The following is a 5,686-nucleotide window of genomic DNA, read 5'->3' as shown; positions in this document are numbered from 1 at the left end:
GTGAGATCTCCGTCATGTCATCATCTAAGTCACGAGTGTCACAACACAGCGCGTCAGTACGGTGGTTTAACGCATCTTCACCCCGAGGGTCCTGGGTCTGCTCAGACTGGCTCCTGAACACACAGACAGAACATGTCGTCCATCACAATGCAGGATGATCATCTTACATGTCTCTCAACCAAAGAACAAAGAAGAATTAAAGCTGGTCCCAGCAGTGGTTGGGGCTGGGCAATTCTGGGCAACAAGAGAAAGAATTGGAAGACAACAAGAACATCAGCATGATAATGTTGATTCTGCCTTAGCTGAGGCTTGAACTCTCAACCACTGACATCAAGAACTATCACCTAAGGAGCTAATTGGCTAGAGGTGAACCCTGGTGCATGGTTCAAGGCAGATTTCAAACAGCTGTCAAACTGTCAAACAATTCTGATATCAGGACAAAAATCAGTGAAAAGTGAAAATCTGATGTTTAAAAATGCCATTCTTACACTGATACATATCTGACTTGTTCCCATGAGAGCAGAATTCTAAATGTTTTCAATAATTCATTTTATGAGGTAAAATTCTGATAATATCCAAACTTCATGACCATGACTTTTTATGTAAATGTTTTTCAGAACAATTGAAAATGTATTTATCAAGAATTGACTGGTATATGTTTACAGTACTGATTACAGTCAAACGTTTTCATGCACTGTAGGCTCAATTTTTCAAATATCAAAATATAAATGGTCAGAACTACGACGGTATCAGATCGTCTTCCAACCTCTGACTTTAATTCTGAAAACATTCTAGGCAAGACGTCTGTCTTGCGCCGGTCCAAGAATTTCACAGTGCGCGCTGAGGCTCATGGTAAATGTAGTATGAAAACACTTCGCTTTCCAAAACTCCTCGTTGTCCCTTTAACCTCTTCATGCAGAGGCCATTTTTGGCAATTTCCGCCTGTTTTTGTATCACTGCAATTAAAGCTTTTTATTTACAGAAGTACTAATCCCACAACTATGGTTAATGGCTTAAATGAAAGAAAACCTTTGTCCCTTTACATCTATATCTATAAAATATTGAATTGAGTCATTCCATAAAAAAATGGGCTTCTGAAATTACAATTTTTTTTTGAAAAAAAAAAAACGAGTTTGAAATTTTTGGTGAAAAGGTGATATATCAAAATCCTAATTATAAAACAGGTTGAATTTTACATATATGGTTCACACACTCCCTGTCCACATATGTACCAAATTTTAGGTTGATATGTAAAACTACTGAGGCACTATAGAGTTTTTCCAAACAGTGTCCCTTGGCGATGTACAGCGTGCAAAAACTGTCCAAAATTGTCCAATTTGGCTAAAATGCACACTGCAAGATTTTAGTGAGATTTTTTTTTTTTCCAACAGATAACTTACTGGGGCCAATCACATACTTGATGGCTTTTAGGAACACCAGTTACATAAGTAAAATGCCATTTGAAAATTTAATTTATGGGGATGAATATTTAGTGTCCAAAACCCATCCAAACAGGAATTTGACCTATTTTCGCCTGTATTATATTGTTATTTTCCTTTAAAACTCCAGAAGTAAACATCCCACAACCATCAGTGATGGCTTAAATTAACAAGGACATTTGAAATAGTTCATTTTGTCTTTTATTATTATTTTAATTAAACTTGGGGCAGTAAAAACACACTTTTTGTGGATACTTGTATTGCTTACTTGTTGACACTAGGGGGAGAGGGAACCACAGGAACCAGCTGGGTGCAGGCTTAAGCTTTGCCCAATCAGGGATCATTATACATCAGGTCCCACCTTAGAGTCTCTGCTATTGGACCAAAAAGTTTTCACCCCCGTGACTTTGATTGACAGGCGACGAGAGATGCGCAAAGCGGGTGCGCAGTCTGACGGATAATAGCTCATAGCATTAGCACTGCGGGTAAACATAACCATTAACGGATTATCTGGTCACGATGGATTAAATCACCCATGCCTGTTTTGTCGAGCACATCTTCAGCTTTAACAAGAGGGTAAGCTTGTAATTTTATTCAGTGTTTTAGTGGGTCTATCATTGACAAATGTCCGTCTTTTTCGGCACTCGAAAATGACTTCCGGGTTTGTGTGTGTTGAGTGAGCAGGCTTGTTTAAAACTTTGATGGGGTAAAAACTGCATTTTTGTGCTTTGCTTTTGTTTATATGACAGTTTATGATTTTTTGGTGGTGAAAGAAGAGGTGTACAGATGGTACATATATGTTAAAATCACCTTCGTTGTTGACGTGACGTCACTTGTGGGCTGCCGTAGTCTGATATTGTTTGAGACATTTTCAGTGACTGTGAAAAAACCGTAGCACCTAGAAACTTCATTTTTTTTCCTACATGTTGCCGAAGGTGTCCTTAAAAGGTCTGTGGTGGAGTTTTCATTACAGCGTGCATACTTTTCGTTGTATTAAGGACGCCGTTCATGTGTTATTGATTTGGGACGCCGGCGTCCCAACCACTAGGGGGCCTGCGTGAACAGTTTTTTTTTAAATTTAGACGCTTGCTGTGCCCCCCCACCACCACCATGAGGAATATTGGCATGTGCTTGCATCTAAATAAATCTGGCATGGGACTGGACCTTTGTGCAAAGTTTGGTGACTTTTCATGTATGGTAAGTAGGATTTCCTAGGAAGAAGAATATTGGCCAAAACAATAGTGTCCCAGAAGCTTAGGCTGCCTGGCTCCCAAAAAGAATAATAAGAAGAAGAAGAACCTGTCATGAGTCTCAGTCTCAGTGTCCGTCTCCATGACGTCGGACCGGCTGCTGCAGCGTGGCTCAGCTGCTCCATGGTAGCTCTGTGTGATGAAGGGATGGCTCAGCACTTCTCTGGGAGTGATCCTCTTGCTGGCGTCTACCTGCAGCATGGCTTTTAGTAAATCAATGCACTGCCTCCATGCTTCACCGTCTCCTCCCATCTCTTCACTCAACTTAATGGGCAAATAAATAAAAAAACAGTTGAGCTATTTTCCTGATTCAACAAATTGAATTGAATTTTGAAGAAACTACAACTGAGTGAACTACGTACTTCTTTTAGATCATCCAGGGAATGGAAAAATACTTTCTTGGTGCCAAAGAAAATCTTGTTTTGCCAGTACTGGTCCTGTGTCTAAAAGACAGAGTAGAAAACTCAAGAGACAGTCCCGACTTTAACTGATCTTTATGTGTTGTGGAGCTAACACTTGGAAAAGTCAAAGAAAATGCCTTAAAAGTCCATTTGTTGCCAGGAGTCTTCATGAAAAACTGTTTGGTTTTCAGACCAGCATCCAGAAGATGGTCCTCTGGTTGGCCCAAGATCTCACACATGGTCTGCAACTTGAGAGGAAACACAGGCTCACATCAGACCATTTAACGTAAAGGACAAGGTCCTATGTGTGGGGTATGAATAATGTACTACAGGATCTGTGAGGGAGAGGCATAACTTACTTGATTATACTCAAAGAACCACGGAAAAATCAACTGTCCAAACATCATCAGTCCCATAAGGACACCCAGAGACCACATGTCAATGGCCTCATCGAAGGGGAGTCCCAACATGATCTCTGGGGCTCTGAGAGTGGGAGAAGGGCAGCATCTGAGTATCTGTATCTAACAAAACTGGGTTATTGCAAACACTCTGTTCCCAATCTCTTAATGTGTAATCCTAAAAAGAGTAAATAAACATATGTTTATTTATTTACGCAGAGAAGGTGGTAAACTTTTCAAGTAAAGGCATGGACTAATCTTAAAATAGGATAGGATAGGATCGGGTAGGGTAGGGCGGGCTAGGCTAGGCTAAGATAAGATAAGATAAGATAAGATAAGATAAGATAAGATAAGATAAGATAAGATAAGAGACTTGTAAATATTGCACAGTGTGTGGAAGAAGATACAGTTTGTAATATATATAAGCCAGCTGTATTTATACAAGATGGGGTAGTGGAGTGGAAAAGAATGACTGGTGCAAAGGTGGCAGATCAGGAGAGCAAAGAGGTAAGGAGTCCAAAGTGCAGATTTATTGCATCCTGTTAAAAAAAGGGCAACAGAGCTGGAGGGTGGTTGTCTGTCCACCTGTATGACCTATGTCTGTCCCCGTGACTACATTATAGCAGTATCAACATCATGCACTTCTGTCTACAATGGTTAAAAGCCTGTAGGGCACAATGAATGCTACACTTCTTCTACCTCTAATATGGAAGGTTTTACAATCCAATACAATTGACACAGAAATCAACATTAAAAAAGTAAGAAACACCTGGAATATCATATTTGTAAGATACCATATGTGCGCACACACTTGACAGGGTAAGGAAAATTCTGAACTGATTTTAATGGCCTAGATTAGAAGATCTAGTTACTGTACACTGGAATGTTTCATGAATGGTTTTGGGATGATGATTTACATACTTGTCTTGTTTGTAAATGTATGTTTTAAATGTGTTGTTTCTAATGTGGACTCCAGTAAGGTTAGCAGTGTTTTAGGGCACAGCTAATGGGAATCCTCACAAATAAACAAATCATAGGCTCTTCTGCAAACCACCAGCATCTGTTAAAGTTTTAAGTGGGCCATATGTTTGAAACAGATGGATGCAGTGGAACTAATTCCTGTTTAAAGCTCACCTGTAATATGGAAGCTGGTGAGGAGACCCCACCACAGCTTCAGATCTATGAAAAGCCAAACCAAAGTCAATGAGCTTCACCGTCCACTGCTGCTCCTCATCCTTCACCAGCATGACGTTGTTCGGTTTCAGGTCTCCATGAATCACCCCGACACTCTTTAATCCATCAAAGGCTCTGGCCAACTGCAGGAACGAGGTGAGCAATACAGGTTAGAGCTGCTGTTTAAACCTTTACCACTGTTTTAAATCTGTCTTCAATTAGATTAAACATGTGTCTTTCGTGCATACCTGCTGTACGAACAACCTGATGTCTGCTAATGGCAGACGCTCCCCCTTCATGTACTCATAAAGGCTCTTATCCAACACTTCCATCACCAGTCCAGTGGACCTGTTCATGTGGTACCACTCATAGAACTTCACTATATTTGACTGGTCCAGGTTGTGTCTCATCAGTTCTTCTAATATGGTCGCCTGGGGATTGGACATTTAGGTCAAGGGGACAGTTGTCGGTCTGAGAAGTGAAGCTCACTTCCGCGTTCAAAAAAACTGCAATCCCCTCGGATTCCTCTGGGGGCTGGTGTCAGAAGGGAGCATTCCCCATAGACCCCCATGTTAAAATCGCCGACTTTACATCCTCAGTAAACATGTTAAAAGCCTGGTGTCAGAACGTTTTTTCGTCTCAATCGATAGTTTCTACCCCCGCACACACTCTGAGGGGGGTGATTTTTTTTTTAACTCTACCGTTTTACTGTTATTAGGTTAAAACTCTGGCCAATTAGGGCGCGGAAATGTTGAGTGACAGGTCCGAGCAGCTCCGTGGACAGCTGCTTCGAGGCCAGAGGGCGGGTTCTCGGCCGGCCAATCCAACATGGCGCTGTTCAGGCCGCCATATTTGAGTCACAAAAACGACTCCCCAAAACCAATGGGTGACGTCACGGACGCTACGTCCATTCTTTTTACAGTGTATGATTTAGGTATGCAGTCATGGCCGTCAGTAGTTTTTTTTGTTTTGTTTTAATTTTTGTTCTCATGCATGGTGTTCACTACACCTTTGTTTGGCAAGAA

Source organism: Trachurus trachurus (assembly GCF_905171665.1).
Source record: "Trachurus trachurus genome assembly, chromosome: 17".
NCBI classification, from domain to species: Eukaryota; Metazoa; Chordata; class Actinopteri; order Carangiformes; family Carangidae; genus Trachurus; species Trachurus trachurus.
The sequence above is the reverse complement of the archived record's forward strand: the minus strand, read 5'-3'. Positions refer to the sequence as shown.